This window comes from Camponotus vicinus, unplaced genomic scaffold (assembly GCF_025532165.1).
Source record: "Camponotus vicinus isolate PSW18456_S1 unplaced genomic scaffold, iyCamVici1.0 SCAF_7, whole genome shotgun sequence".
In the NCBI taxonomy this organism is placed as follows: domain Eukaryota; kingdom Metazoa; phylum Arthropoda; class Insecta; order Hymenoptera; family Formicidae; genus Camponotus; species Camponotus vicinus.
The window spans coordinates 17,598,086-17,615,610 of NW_028141979.1; the positions used below are offsets into that span (position 1 = coordinate 17,598,086).

A 17,525-nucleotide genomic window follows, 5' to 3' on the forward strand; every position below is an offset into this window, starting at 1 on the left:
AAAAAAATGATTGATGAGAGATATCATTTACTTACATTTGCGCATCATATATTGCGGCGTAATACTGCGTAGATGCACGTAGGTTGACACGAACACAATATCTTATTGTCTTATTGTAACACGAGCGACAAGGCGACAAGAGACTGCGAGCCTGCGAGCACGAGGCACGAGGGACGAGGCAGTAGCGAGCGATGATGCCAGATTTTACACGTTGCCACGTAGCTAAAGGAGCGTACGCAAGCGCACACAAACGAAGCCGCGTACATGTGAGCTCGGCTCGACTAGCTTTATATTATAGAAGAGGACAGACATATGTTTTCTGTCTCTTTTCTACCAAGCTAAAAACGACGGACGACGGGCGACTCGCTTCTTAATACATATGACGACGTTATGTGTGTTTTTCAGCCTTTTTATATTATATTTTTTATAATGATAAATATATAATACATTTACCAATTGTGTATAAGAAAATATTTTGTCCACATCAATTTATAATTACATTCAGCAATAATATTAAATGTCCAACACATAATACTTTTTAATAATCTTAGCTTGATATTTTTAATATCATTAAAAGTAATAGTTTATAGTGCATATTTTTAGTATTTCATGCTACAATTGCATTGAATAAATTTACTAGTTTTATACAATCAAACATTAACAGGTTGCAGCTAAGCAAACTATCGATATTTTTCTAAAATATATTTAAAAACATAAATAATACTACTGGCTATGTATCAATATTCAAAATTATTGTATTTATAGAAAAACTTGTTTATGTTTTACTTTATGCCTTTTGATGTATTTATCAGCGGATAGTATGCGACACATTTTATGATATAAAAATATAATTTCTTATATATCCAGGACTGTTATATATATATGTATTGTGACGTTGCCGTCCCGACGCGCGTCCATCCGTCCCGGAAATCTTTACGGGGCGCGAGCCGAGCGGGCGCGCCAGAAAAGAAATAGCGAGAGCCGTATCGAAATCTCCGGAGAGACGAGCCATTGTCATATTTCGCGCTATTATTAATTTATTTTTTTTTTATATTATTTTGTACGTCGGGCAACCCGCCGGAAAGCGACCGGAAGAGGCAACAGAAGAGGAATCTTTTTGCGACTACCGACACGGCGGTCACGGCCTCCGAGACGAGAGCGGAGGTAGCGCCTGAGGATCAGGACAGCGCTGAGTCGCGGGTGGAATTCGCTCCCTGCAATCAAAGGAGGGAAAGTCTCCAGAGATCGGCTGTCTTGGACCGGAATCACGGAGCCCGGTCGGCGCTACCCTCCGAGGACGGAGGACGAACGATCTACCTCCAGAAGACCACAGATAGTAGGGTCGCCGAAATTCCGAATTTCAAATTATCGAAGCCGTCACGGCCCCCGATACGGCGTTGTCGCGGGGCGCATTAATACCTCGCGTGTCGCCGCGCTATTGGCCGCGAATCCGCGCACCCCTGCGCGCAAGATTGACGCCGCTATCGACCCTGGATCGCGAGATCCAGGAAATCATTCTGGTGCGGTCGCTCTTAGCATAAAGTCGCTTTTGTCATAGTATCTGTCGTTATCGTTTTGTGCGTCGCAGCCGAGGTTGTCGGGAGGACGAGACCGAGGATCATCCCCTGCATCCATGGGAACGAGTATCGGTGAGGTTGCCCATCGCTAAATTGTAAGCCACGTACGCGATTTCGTCCGCGGACCGGCCGCTCTGTCGCCGTCGCCATTTTCGTGTCTCGTTGTCGCTCGGGCTTTGTACCGAGCTCGCGATTTTCGTGCATTTCGGGCGACCGGAGACAAGCGACCGAGGCATCAAGGATGATCGTAACGTCGGCGATAGCGGTGTAAGCAATGGCAGCGGCGCGCCGCGCTGACCGTCCCCTTGCCGCGTGCCGACAAAATGTCTGGCCCATGCTATAGCACGAGCGGCCGAACGTTTCTCTCTCTCTCTCTTTCTCTCTCTCTCTCTCTCTCATACGCACACAAACATTCGTCCGATTTTATTCAATATTTCTGTTATTATTGCGACAATCGCGCAAAATGATATGGGACTGTTGTTCAATTTAGCGCATTATAAATAAGCGCTCTACAAGCGCTTATTTATAATGCGCTGCGACATTCTGTATATACAATAAAAAGGATATTTGCGTATAACTTTTTTAACAAATTACAAATTATACACGACTCGTTTACTAATCGATATAATCAAAAGTTAATAATAATAAATGTATTGTGCAAGTTATTTAAAGCAATATTGTATATTTGTAAAATTTACAAATAATATTTATAAATATATTCATAATATGATTTTATTATACATATCAGTATTTTGACAATAAAGATATTTTTTTATATTTTTCATATAATTTTACATATTTTATATATTTTCATATATATATATATATATATATATATGAAAATATAATTATACATGTAGGGAATATTTCTGCGTAACTATATTTGTGTCTACGCAGGCAAATGTAATAAATATCTATGTAACTATAATTATGGTTGCGCAGTCAAATATGTAAATTTCTACACAAACACTGTGTGTGTGTGTGTGTACGCACACACACATACACATACACACATATATATATAATTATCATTATACATGTAGGAAATATTTCTGCGTAACTATATTTGTCTACGCAGGCAAATGTAATAAATGTCTATGTAACTATAATTATGGTTGCGCAGTCAAATATGTGAATTTCTACATACACACACACACACATATATATATATATATATATATATATAATTATACATATACTATAGAACTATAGAGTTATAGATAATATGCAAATACTTTCCTTCAAAAAATAATTTGCAGAAAAGGTATAAAATTTTACAAAAAGGTATGAAATCCCTCTAAAAGAACCTTACAAAAGTAAAAAAAGTACGCCAAGTACAGAAAAAAATATTCCACCTTGTAGGCAACAAAACGTTTAATAAAAAAATATCGCTAAAAATAATTTATAAAAATTTTCCCTCAAAAAATATATATAATTTTCCTAAAAAGAAAAAAATTAAAACCAAAACGACTTACAAAAACTTGGCGTGCTCGAGTCAAATTATAATACATATAATTTTACAAATTTACAAATATACATAATTTTACAAAGTTTGCGAATTATATACATGCAATTAATTTCAATTATAGATTAATACGACTCGAGCACGCCAAGTTTTTGTAAGTCGGTCTTAATTTTTTTAGTTCCGAATTTACTTGGCAAAGCTTATTATTAATTTCAAAATTAAATATTTCATAATAATAAAAATGTGTATATTGTAATACAACTCGGGTAAAATTTTTGTATGTAACTTTTCTTAAATCCTTTAATTCCCGGTCTACTTAGTAAAACTTATGATCTTAAAACAAATCAATTAGTTTTTCTCTTTTAAATTCAAAATTGGCGATTAATACAGTCGATGTTATTGCAGTAAAATAGTTAAATAGTTTCATGACTTACTATTTGTAATCTAATATAAAAGCCGCAATATATTAGTGCTATTTCATATTTTGTACAAATATTTATTTGGATCACACATAATAATGTATTTTTATACATTATACAAAGTATTGAACTTATTTTGAAAATCATTTTCATTTTGTCGAGAATCTATAACACATAAATGCAAGATAGAATTTGTAAATTTATTTCATAAATTTATTTCAAATTACAAATCCTATCAATTGCTTCAATGTACTTGGCTAGTTAATTATTGATTTCATATTTAGTTTTGATTTTCTTTTTAGGAAAATTATATATATTTTTTGAGGGAAAATTTTTATAAATTATTTTTAGCGATATTTTTTTATTAAACGTTTTGTTGCATACAAGGTGGAATATTTTTTTCTGTAGTTGGCGTACTTTTTTTACCTTTGTAAGGTTTTTTTAGTACATTATTACACACTATTTATCTTCCTTGTTCTACACTATACTTTTATTTATTTACTCTTATTTATTTCTTATAATCTGTGTTTTTAAACAAGTAACCTGACTGCTTAACCTGTCACTTCTCTTCCTTGTTTTACACTATTCCGCACTATACTCCAATAAATTAATCTCTCACACGTACGTACACATACATATACTGTGACGTTGCCGTCCCAACGCGCGTCCATCCGCCCCGGAAATCTTGACGGGGCGCGAGCCGAGCGGCCACGCCAGAAACAAATTGCGAGAGCCGTATCGAAATCTCCGGAGAGACGAGCTATTGTTATAATTTTGCGTCATTACTATTTCTTTTTTTTTTTTTGGTATCATTTTGTACATCGGGCAACCCGCCGGAAAACAACCGAAAGAGGCAGAAGAAGAATCCTTTTTGCGACAACCGGTACGACATTTACGACCTCCGATTTGAGAGCGGAGGTAACGCCCGAGGATCAGGACAGCACAGAGTCGCGGGTGGAATTCTCCCCCGCGAAAAGAGGATGAACAGCAGAAAACCTGTCAAGGATCGGAATCGCAGGGCCCGGTCGGCGCTACCGTCCGAGGATGGAGGACGAACAATCGGCATAAAAGAAGACCGCCGATAGCAGGGTCATCGAAATTATGATTTTCGAATTGTCGGAGCCGTAACGGCCCTCGATACGGCGTTGTTGCGGGGCGCATTAATATCTTGCGTGTCGCGGCGCTATTGGCCGCGAATCCGCGCACCTCTGTGCGCAGGATTGACGCCGCTATCGACCCTGGATCGCGAGATCCAGGGATTCACTTTGGTGTGGTCGCTCGTTGAAAACAGTCGCTTCGGTTCTTCATTGTCGTTTTATGTGTCGCAGCCAAAATCAGGGCGAGAGGACGAGCCGAGGATCATCCCCTGGCCACGGGAGAAAGTATCGGTGAGGTTGCCCATCGCATAATTGTAAGCCACGTACGCGATTCCGTCCGCGGACCGGCCGCTCTGTCGCCGTCGCCATTTTCGTGTCTTGTTGTCGTTTGGTCTTTGTACCGAGCTTTCAATTTTCGTGTATTTGGGGCGACTGAGGCATCAAGGACGATCGTAACGTCGGCCGTAGTCGATAAGGAACTGTTCGTCTCTCTTCGGGATTCGGGGTGTTGTAAAACGCGTAGCGACCGGCTCTCGTATATCGACCACGTGCGCGGTAAATCGCGGGGGATTGCATTCGCTTTCCGTGCGGTCGAAAAGAATTGTCGACGCCGCGTAAGACATCCCCGCAATCGATCTTCGTGCGACTTTCGTTATTAATTAGCGTGTATGTGAGTGTGTGACCGTGTGCGTATCGTGACGTTGCGAATGTCGTGCTGTCCTTGTCGCGCTCGTTACGGGTATGATTTGCGCTTATTTTGAGATATATGTCGTGCGTGTGAATGTGCCGCGGTGTGCAATAAATTACGATAAATTAAGAAATCGTCGAAATTCGAGAACTGCATGTGAGTAAAAAGGCGTTACGCCGAAAGGAAAGTAAGCGGCATCCGATGGCTATCGAATATCGATCGCATCGACCGTGTTCGTCGCAAGCGAGATTTTCCGTCTTCGCAAATTGCTGAATTACTTTTGCTCAATTATTAAGCCTCTTTTCGAACATACTGTCGTCGACTAAAAGAGCGAGTGAAAGAATAATGTAAAAAGATCTGTAAAATTGAGTCGTCGATGAGATCGTCGAAATTTCCGTTACGGTTTCGAAACGCCGTTCGGCCTCGCAAAATCCGGCCATAAAAACGGGCCAGGAGAACTACAAATATCAGCGCTTTCTTCGGGTCTCGATTTCGTGTTGTTATTCCTATCACCGCTCTATGGAGGAATTATCTGTTATATATTCCGTTATTTCAAATTTTCGAAGTTATGTTAACCGCAGTTATATTTCATTAATTCAGATTTGCTAATTTGTGTTATTATTATTATTTCTTTCTTGAATTCGTTACTTCTTTGACTTTATATTCTTTTTTTTTATATTTCTTTTCTTGAATAAATTTGTTATTTCTCTTTATTCTAAATTCGCGTAATTTATTTAGATGTCGGCTGTGATTGTTGAATTGTCTCGCCTGCCCGATCTTTCCAATTTCGAGGAGCCTCGTAATCAAGGATTATAGCAAACTTTCCCCTAACCCTGCCCCTCTACCGTTAGGCGAGCTAGTCGGCCCGTGGCGAAACAGGCTAGCGTTTTTCGCGTTATTCTGACATTTAGCGAAACTGATACGTGAAAGACCGTATCTGGCGCCCAACTTCGAGATCTCGAGACGGCCTTCGCTTCGCCGCGGCTCGCGCGAGAACACCCTCCATCCCTGTTCCTCCGAGCGCGAGTATTCTCTATCTGCCTCGCGTTTTTGATGACGTTTCCGTTCCCCAAATTTCTCTCTACCATCTGAGAAACATCTTGGTAAATTGAAAAACACGTCGCAGTACATATCACACGTATGCACGCATATGATTTTGTCTCTTAAAGCATTGTACATATCGAAGCAATAATCGTATACGCACGCTGTGAACGCCGCTTGAGGGACAAACTCGCTTTGCGTGTGTGCGTGCGAACATATGTACGTGAGTCTGAACCTGGAGAAAAACGAAAAATGTTACAATTCTGATATTCGATCATCATTTCTCAGGATTGACTGCACCGATTTTATTCAAACTGGTCACAATCGAAAGCTTATATTCACATTACATAATAAAAGTGTCGTTAGATTTTTTATTACAGCTTTAGTTTATTAAATATCTTAAACGAAAGTTTACTTGACGTGAAATTCCGGATAAGGTAATTGGTAGCGCCGCGTCGAGAATAGTGACTCTCATTTCAATGCTGTTTTTTATGTACTTGGCGTCGCGATGCTACCGCGTCGCTTGATATATATATATATATTATAAATATATTATACAAATATACAGGGTGTCCCATTTTAAATAAAGACCTCAAATATCTCCCGAATAATACGTTTTAGAGAAAAATGTTTCAGACAAAAGTTATATGGTTTCGAGGGGGCCATAAGAAGGTACCATTGGTTTGACCTTGAAGAGTCATTTGAAGGTCACGTGAAGGTCACATCAATTTTTTTAAATGGAACACCTTATATATTTTTACACATTCTTGTAGCTCATCTCGAGAGCTTTCCAAAACACTATAATTAAGTTAGTTTTTATTAAGTACTTTCCGAGTTATGAGGCTTGAAATAATTTCTTAATTTTACATATACCGTAAAATATCTTGTAAAATATTCATTTTTCGATTATCTTACCTTAATACTTTTATGTACAAAATGATGAGAGGAATAAAAAAAAAATGTAATTGTTAATTGCAAATTACATTTTTTCTTTCGAAAGAATTATGTGTTTTCTTTACACTAATTGATTCCCCTCATTATTTTGTACATAAATAATGTTGAAGGGTCTGAATAGCTCAGTGGTAAGAGCAGTCGCCCGGTAAGAAAGACTCGGGTTCGATTCCCGATTCAGCGACTTTCGGCCCGATATTTTTCTCGCCTACAACACTACAGGGGGGAAAAGAGGGATAATAATTAAATAATTTCTCGAATTGAGAATTATTTAAAATTTGCTTGGTATCTTACCAAGAAAATTTGTGCCCCGTGCACACAAATAAGTTTCAACGAGAACTTAATTCTCGTTGAAATTACGCACTACCATCCGCGTTTAGCTCTGATGGCCCGTCTAAATTTAAAGTTTATGTTTTAATATACGGAGCCTAATTTCTTATAGTTATTTTAAATTCACGCCGGCGGAAGATGGCGTTATTTCCTAATTTAATATATATTTGTAGGCGACCGAGAAGTATCGAGTTGAAGGGTCTGAACAGCTCAGTGGTAAGAGCAGTCGCTCGGTAAGCGAAAGACTCGGGTTCGATTCCCGATCCAGCCACTTGCGCCTCACATATTTTTCTAGTCTGCGAATATTGTTTTCTAGCAATTATTCGTTAGGCTGAAAAATGTGTGAATGCTCTCTCCACAGGATATGCGTCAATGCCATTGCCACGGATGGATTCTGTCGCTCGTTGATCAAATGGGCGTAAAGACACCTCCTCCCACATACATCCCTATCTTTCTCTGGTCCCTAATATGTGTCGAAAAATGAAGTATCTAGATCATTCTGCATTTGTGCACCACATTTTTTAGAATTTAAATGTTCGGTAACTGCTTTATTTAAATTAATGAAAGATATTTCGAAATCATCGTTTTCACATTCTATTTTACCGTCTTTTTTAACCGAGATATTTGGATTAAATTTGCCTTTCACATATAACGGCTTTTTGAAAGTGCAGGTAGAGTTCATTGGAGAAAGGTGTGAAGAATTAATGGGTAATCCAGCTAACAATGAGTTATGTACGAAATCGTTCGTATTACTTTCTGATGTCGAAGAAGATGCGCATGGCGCATCAAAATTACTGATAGTGGGTGATGTTTCCGACATTAGGGATTTTTTTAATGGTGAAAATGTATTATCAATTTGTACCAATGAAGTTCTTTCTTTTTCTAGAACTTGTTTGCCATGCTGCACCCAATTCGAAATTTTTTTATTTAAATCCTTGTCTTTCGAATCAGAAATATTAGAACATTTTTAACTTTTGAATTTGATGTTGGTTATCGAACTGAAATCATATTATATTTGATTAAAGCGAATTAATAAGAATGTGGTAAAACATGTCAATTAATTCTCCTCGACAAACACAGATAATCGAGAAAAACTGAAATATAAATATAATAAATATAATAAATCTACTTCTAAAATTATAAATTCTGATCCTATCATCAGTAAAATCTTAAGGGGATCCTAAAGCGATGGGGGAACTCCGACGGATTAGCCCCCATGTAAACGTAACTAAAAATGTTGATAATATCGATAATATCGACATTTTTAGTTCCGCCATTACCGAAATTATTATTGAAACATATATAATATAATAGAAAATGCAATCTTTTGCATTGCGTTCAATATATTGAAATGAGATAATATCATATATTTTTATTGATTCATATATACATGCATATATATAATATATTTTATATATGTATAAAATATATACAGGGTGAATTTTAATGGTTGTGTCAATCTTTTTATCATGCGGGAGATTACCGACCGCAATTGTAATAAATTGATCGGTACATAGATGTCAGATAATTGAATCGGCCGTATCGAAGGCCGGGATATAATGTGTACAATTAAAGCAAGTTAAAAGCTGAAATTATGTTTGTAGTATGGATTTATTTTTATTATTAAAGCTACGTATTTATTATTATTATTATTATTTCTACGTATACATATTCGATATATTAAAGAATACATATTTAAAAATTTAGTTCAAATTTAACACTTTAATGTTTCATGTAAAACTTTATTTCAAATTCCGCATTTATTTTTATGATAAATTTTTATTATTGTTTATATGCTAAAAATACGCAGCAAAAAATTTTCTTCCTTCTTAAATTAAAATTACGCAATTGTTTCATAAGAATGTATTTCTCATGGAACAATTGCGTAATTTTATTTCAAGAAGGAAGAAATGCTACATATCTTTAGCGTATAAAACAATAATAAAAATTTATCATAAAAATAAATGCGGAATTTGAAATAAAGTTAGATAAAAAGTTAAAGTGTTGAACTTAATTTTTAAATATGTATTTCTTCCGCTTTAATATATCAAATATGCATAATAATAAATCCATAATTTGATCATAGCTTTTAATTTGCTTATTGTACACATTATATTCGGGTCTTCGACACGATCGGTCCAAATAACTGAAATATATTATGGAACAATCGCGTATTTTTATTTTAATAAAAAATTATCATAAAAATAAATGCGGATTGAAATAAAGTTAAAAGTGGATTTCCACACCACCCTTGAGGTCCCACTAATGGCGCGTTAGGTTTTTTTAAAGTGGACCTTCCCCTGGAACCATATTATACCACATTAGTGATTATAGTACATCAGTATTATAATACATTTTTCGGTATGTAAGGCTCAAACAGTTATATTGAAGTCATATTACGTAAAAGCACACGCAGATGAAAAAATTACATCAATATGTAAGACTCAAACAATTATACTGTTGTCTAGCAAATTCCTTGATATTGTGCGACGATTCGTGTTTTTATAATTGTGTAGTCAGTAATTATTTCTATTATTTGTATGATTTTATGCATGATGCTCGCCTTGTATGAAGAGCGATAAAAAAATAATAAAAAGAAGCAATATTTAAAATTATATTACTAAAAAATTTCATAAATAAATATGTAACTGCGGGATTAATAGGTCTAAACTATCCATCGCAGTCACTTTCGCAGCTTCCCACGATCATTGGTTGCATAAATATGTCGATCTTTAATTGTTTCTGTATTCTAGCAATCTTAGCAATATTTTATTATTTGTTTTTAACAATGTTTCGTGTGATACGAGAGCGTACAACAAAAAGCATATCGTAAACATGGCGTATAATTTCACAAATAACGAGATGTACGACATGATCTCAATTTATGAGAAGTACGACCGACGATCGCAAGAAGCTGCAAGAATTTATGCAGAGAAATATCCTGCACGAAAACAGCCTTATTATCAACTTTTTATGAGGCTGGAATCGAGATTGCGGAGATATGGACAATTTAGACTTATTAAGCCTCTAGGTACATATTTATTTATAAGATTTTCAAACAATACAATTTTAAATATTGTATCTTTTTATCATTACTTCTATTGCTTTTCTTTATACAGGACGAACACCGCGCATAAACAATGCGCAAATAATAGAGGCGGTTAATAACAACCCAAATATAAGTACGCGGGTCGTCACGCGACATCAAGAAGTTAGCCAGGCAACAATATGTAAGGTTTTAAAATCGGCTCACTTTCATCCCTACAAAATTGACTCAAGAGTTGCATATTAATGATGAAGCTCGCAGATTGAGATATTGTCAGTGGCTCCTTAATGTAAGTGAGGAAAATTTTCATTTTTCCAAATACATTCTATTTTCTGATGAATGTATTTTTCATAATAATGGCAATGTAAACAGCCATAACTTACATTATTGGGCTACTGAGAATCCTCACTGGATGCGGCAAGCGCATACTCAAGTCAGGTGGTCGGTGAACGTTTGGGCTGCTATTCTTGGAGACCACATCATTGGGCCACATTTTATTGATGGCAAGATTGATGGCAAAGGGTACCGAAGATTTCTTCGAAATGAGCTTGTCAATTTGTTGGATGAGGTGCCACTGGAATCACGTGTCAACATGTGGTTCCAGCAGGATGGCCATCCTGCACACACCGCCAAATTGACAAGAAAATTAAATAGGAAATTCGGTAATCATTTCGGATCGGTCTTCGCGGTCCCCACGAATGGCCGCCACGTTCACCAGACCTTACACCTTTAGACTTTTTTCTGTGGAGTCATCTTAAACAACAAGTATACGCAACGCAACCTGTTAGCGTTAAAGATTTGAAGGATAGAATTGTACAAGCTTGCCGTACAAAAAGTCCACAAATCTTGCGCCGGGTACGTAGCGCAATCTTGAAGAGAGCTATATTTTGTGAGAGGATGGAAGGGGGTCACTTCGAGCACATGCTGAAGTAAAAATAAGTTAAATTGTTGACATATTACGCACGATCACATGTTGATGTAATTTTTTCATCTGCGTGTGCTTTTACGTAATATGACTTCAATATAACTGTTTGAGCCTTACATACCGAAAAATGTATTATAATACTGATGTAATATAATCACTAATATGGTATAATATGGTTCCAGGCGAAGGTCCACTTTAAAAAAACCTAACGCGCCATTAGTGGGACCTCAAGGGTGGTGTGGAAATCCACTTTTAACTTTATTTCAATCCGCATTTATTTTTATGATAATTTTTTATTAAAATAAAAATACGCGATTGTTCCATAATATATTTCAGTTATTTGGACCGATCGTATCGAAGACCCGAATATAATGTGTACAATAAGCAAATTAAAAGCTGATCAAATTATGGATTTATTATTATGCATATTTGATATATTAAAGCGGAAGAAATACATATTTAAAAATTAAGTTCAACACTTTAACTTTTTATCTAACTTTATTTCAAATTCCGCATTTATTTTTATGATAAATTTTTATTATTGTTTTATACGCTAAAGATATGTAGCATTTCTTCCTTCTTGAAATAAAATTACGCAATTGTTCCATGAGAAATACATTCTTATGAAACAATTGCGTAATTTTAATTTAAGAAGGAAGAAAATTTTTTGCTGCGTATTTTTAGCATATAAACAATAATAAAAATTTATCATAAAAATAAATGCGGAATTTGAAATAAAGTTTTACATGAAACATTAAAGTGTTAAATTTGAACTAAATTTTTAAATATGTATTCTTATTGCTTTAATATATCGAATATGTATACGTAGCTTTAATAATAATAATAATAATAAATACGTAGCTTTAATAATAAAAATAAATCCATACTACACACATAATTTCAGCTTTTAACTTGCTTTAATTGTACACATTATATCCCGGCCTTCGATACGGCCGATCCAATTATCTGATGTGACGTCCCGACCAATAATTTTCTTCTTTTACCATATAAGTAGATTCCTTCTTTATCTTATTAAAATTTGTGCAATTCCATCTAATTACAAAAGAGCAAGATTGAAGGAAATATCATCTTTTGTTAGCATTAACATCATAATTACATTTATCCTTAGTTATATTTTAACTAATTTTAATTATATTTTAACTATTTTTTATTATATTTTAATTAATTATTTTAAATAATTATTTTAACTAAATTTATTAGAGTTATAGTATTAATTTTATAAGGATACTTATATAAAAAGAATTATAAGTTCATCAACGAATAATGCATTGTACAAGGGAGCGATATTGAAACGCCTTTAAGATTCGAGCGCTTTTATCTATTATGGAATGTAAATCATAACTATAGACCGTCGTCATTCCCTCGTTACGACATCATTTGTAAATTTTCGGTTAATTAAATATTCCACTTAAGTAATATCGAAATTAGGTAATAAGAGCAAAATTCAAAATTGTACATAGCCAAATTTGGAAAAAGGAACTAAGCCTGCAATAGAATTGTAATATTATTAAGAGGATTCGTTCATATATTTCACACGGCGACTTGCTCTCGCTAATCAGCTAAACATAACATCCGCATACCAAGCTCTGGCCGATATTTCAACGGACAAAGAAGATGACGAAATTTGCCTTATCTAATCCCCCACCAAATCGTACTGAGGAGGACCAGCGTCTACCGGCATTGTCACGGAGGACCAGAAGTTTTTTCTCCGGCTTACAGTCAAGACGTACTCTGATTTTCGCTGATTGTTCACTGCATCATTCACTGACTTGATTGTAACTACTTATACACTTTTATTCTATACAATATAAATGTATAGTTAATTGGAAAGTTCTACGAGAGATTTTACTGAGAACCACTCTTTACCGCCGAATATTGAAATCCATTATCCATTGGAAAATTCACACTACGGGATCTTTGAATTTCGAGCGATACTTCTGATAGATCTAGAAGGAAGGAAGGAAGAATATTATATATTCTCCTAGTAAGTAAGGGATAATTAGGAACTAGGTGAGTTAAAATTATTTTAATCCTTTTTCTATCATATAATTATTATAATTAATGTCATTAATTTAATTTCCATTGGATTATTTAACATAATTTTGTCATTATTACTTTACTTGGTATAATCATATTGTACGATTCATAATTACTACTATAATTTATAATTATTATTTCGATTTATAATTATTAATTATCCTATTATTTGAGTTCATTATCATTATTTGATTATTATCGTTTATTAATAAATGAAATGATTGAGTTAATAATATTTATATTAATATTGATTATTTTAATTTTATTCATTCTTTCGGCATTACTTTATGATCAATTGCGTTTTCTTATTTAATCTAATCATTTAGTTATACTATATTATTTTATTTTATCTTTTTATTCTGTTTATTCTCATTTGGAATATAATTTTAAATTTGATAATAGATCATAATCTCCCTCATCCCCAGTAAACCCGGTGAATGCAGGTTGACTGAAAAATACGGGAGGCATTAGAATAAAATAATTAAGTTACCCATCTCGGTATTGTAGTTTTCTATTATTTTGTAACCGGGACGTAACACTGACATCTATGTACCGATCAATTTATTACAATTGCGGTCGGTAATCTCCCGCATGATAAAAAGATTGACACTGTTACGTCTCGGTTACAAAATAATAGAAAACTACAATACCGAGATGGGTAACTTAATTATTTTATTCTAATGCCTCCCGTATTTTTCGGTCACCCTGCATTCACCGGGTTTACTGGGGATGAGGGAGATTATGATCTATTATCAAATTTAAAATTATATTCCAAATGAGAATAAACAGAATAAAAAGATAAAATAAAATAATATAGTATAACTAAATGATTAGATTAAATAAGAAAACGCAATTGATCATAAAGTAATGCCGAAAGAATGAATAAAATTAAAATAATCAATATTAATATAAATATTATTAACTCAATCATTTCATTTATTAATAAACGATAATAATCAAATAATGATAATGAACTCAAATAATAGGATAATTAATAATTATAAATCGAAATAATAATTATAAATTATAGTAGTAATTATGAATCGTACAATATGATTATACCAAGTAAAGTAATAATGACAAAATTATGTTAAATAATCCCATGGAAATTAAATTAATGACATTAATTATAATAATTATATGATAGAAAAAGGATTAAAATAATTTTAACTCACCTAGTTCCTAATTATCCCTTACTTACTAGGAGAATATATAATATTCTTCCTTCCTTCCTTCTAGATCTATCAGAAGTATCGCTCGAAATTCAAAGATCCCGTAGTGTGAATTTTCCAATGGATAATGGATTTCAATATTCGGCGGTAAAGAGTGGTTCTCAGTAAAATCTCTCGTAGAACTTTCCAATTAACTATACATTTATATTGTATAGAATAAAAGTGTATAAGTAGTTACAATCAAGTCAGTGAATGATGCAGTGAACAATCAGCGAAAATCAGAGTACGTCTTGACTGTAAGCCGGAGAAAAAACTTCTGGTCCTCCGTGACAATGCCGGTAGACGCTGGTCCTCCTCAGTACGATTTGGTGGGGGATTAGATAAGGCAAATTTCGTCATCTTCTTTGTCCGTTGAAATATCGGCCAGAGCTTGGTATGCGGATGTTATGTTTAGCTGATTAGCGAGAGCAAGTCGCCGTGTGAAATATATGAACGAATCCTCTTAATAATATTACAATTCTATTGCAGGCTTAGTTCCTTTTTCCAAATTTGGCTATGTACAATTTTGAATTTTGCTCTTATTACCTAATTTCGATATTACTTAAGTGGAATATTTAATTAACCGAAAATTTACAAATGATGTCGTAACGAGGGAATGACGACGGTCTATAGTTATGATTTACATTCCATAATAGATAAAAGCGCTCGAATCTTAAAGGCGTTTCAATATCGCTCCCTTGTACAATGCATTATTCGTTGATGAACTTATAATTCTTTTTATATAAGTATCCTTATAAAATTAATACTATAACTCTAATAAATTTAGTTAAAATAATTATTTAAAATAATTAATTAAAATATAATAAAAAATAGTTAAAATATAATTAAAATTAGTTAAAATATAACTAAGGATAAATGTAATTATGATGTTAATGCTAACAAAAGATGATATTTCCTTCAATCTTGCTCTTTTGTAATTAGATGGAATTGCACAAATTTTAATAAGATAAAGAAGGAATCTACTTATATGGTAAAAGAAGAAAATTATTGGTCGGGACGTCACATCAGATAATTGGATCGGCCGTATCGAAGGCCGGGATATAATGTGTACAATTAAAGCAAGTTAAAAGCTGAAATTATGTGTGTAGTATGGATTTATTTTTATTATTAAAGCTACGTATTTATTATTATTATTATTATTAAAGCTACGTATACATATTCGATATATTAAAGCAATAAGAATACATATTTAAAAATTTAGTTCAAATTTAACACTTTAATGTTTCATGTAAAACTTTATTTCAAATTCCGCATTTATTTTTATGATAAATTTTTATTATTGTTTATATGCTAAAAATACGCAGCAAAAAATTTTCTTCCTTCTTAAATTAAAATTACGCAATTGTTTCATAAGAATGTATTTCTCATGGAACAATTGCGTAATTTTATTTCAAGAAGGAAGAAATGCTACATATCTTTAGCGTATAAAACAATAATAAAAATTTATCATAAAAATAAATGCGGAATTTGAAATAAAGTTAGATAAAAAGTTAAAGTGTTGAACTTAATTTTTAAATATGTATTTCTTCCGCTTTAATATATCAAATATGCATAATAATAAATCCATAATTTGATCAGCTTTTAATTTGCTTATTGTACACATTATATTCGGGTCTTCGATACGATCGGTCCAAATAACTGAAATATATTATGGAACAATCGCGTATTTTTATTTTAATAAAAAATTATCATAAAAATAAATGCGGATTGAAATAAAGTTAAAAGTGGATTTCCACACCACCCTTGAGGTCCCACTAATGGCGCGTTAGGTTTTTTTAAAGTGGACCTTCGCCTGGAACCATATTATACCATATTAGTGATTATATTACATCAGTATTATAATACATTTTTCGGTATGTAAGGCTCAAACAGTTATATTGAAGTCATATTACGTAAAAGCACACGCAGATGAAAAAATTACAAAAAAAAAATGTAATTGTTAATTGCAAATTACATTTTTTTCTTTTCAAAACAATTATGTGTTTTCTTTACACCAGTTGATTCCTCTTATTATTTTGTACATAAAAGTATTAAGGTAAGATAATCGAAAAATGAATATTTTACAAGATACTTTACGGTTTATTTAAAATTAAGAAATGATTTCAAGCCTCATAACTCGGAAAGTACTTAATGAAAACTAACTTAATTATAGTGTTTTGGAAAGCTCTCGAGATAAGCTACAAGAATGTGCAAAAGTATGTAGGGTGTCCCGTTTAAAAAGTTGGAGGTGACCTTCACGTGACCTTCAGGTGACTCTTCAATGTCAAACTAGTGGCACCATCTTATGTATCCCTTGAAACCATACAACTTTTGTCTGAAACATTTTTCTCTAAATTGCTTCATTTCCCGAGATAAATTTGTAACACTTTACGTGGGCCACTCTGTATATATCTATTATCAATTAATAGATATATATAGAAATATATCTAATATATGTATGAAATATATACATAAAACGCGTATGAAACGATATAATTTTTACAGTTAATAGATACCTCTAAAAAAACCTTACAAAGATAAAAAAAGTACGCCAAGTACATAAAAAAATATTCCACCTTGTATGCAACAAAACGTTTAATAAAAAATATCGCTAAAAATAATTTATAAAAATTTTCCCTCAAAAAATATATATAATTTTCCTAAAAAGAAAATCAAAACTAAATATGAAATCAATAATTAACTAGCCAAGTACTTTG

At 33.6% G+C, this 17,525-nt stretch overlaps 1 protein-coding gene across 1 annotated transcript in view; it reads right to left on the reverse strand.

Annotated features, from left to right (window-relative positions):
- LOC145974706 (uncharacterized) overlaps window positions 1-17,525 on the reverse strand; it is a 138,482-nt gene that overhangs the window by 22,127 nt on the left and 98,830 nt on the right. The gene's annotated exons all lie outside the window — the stretch shown is intronic.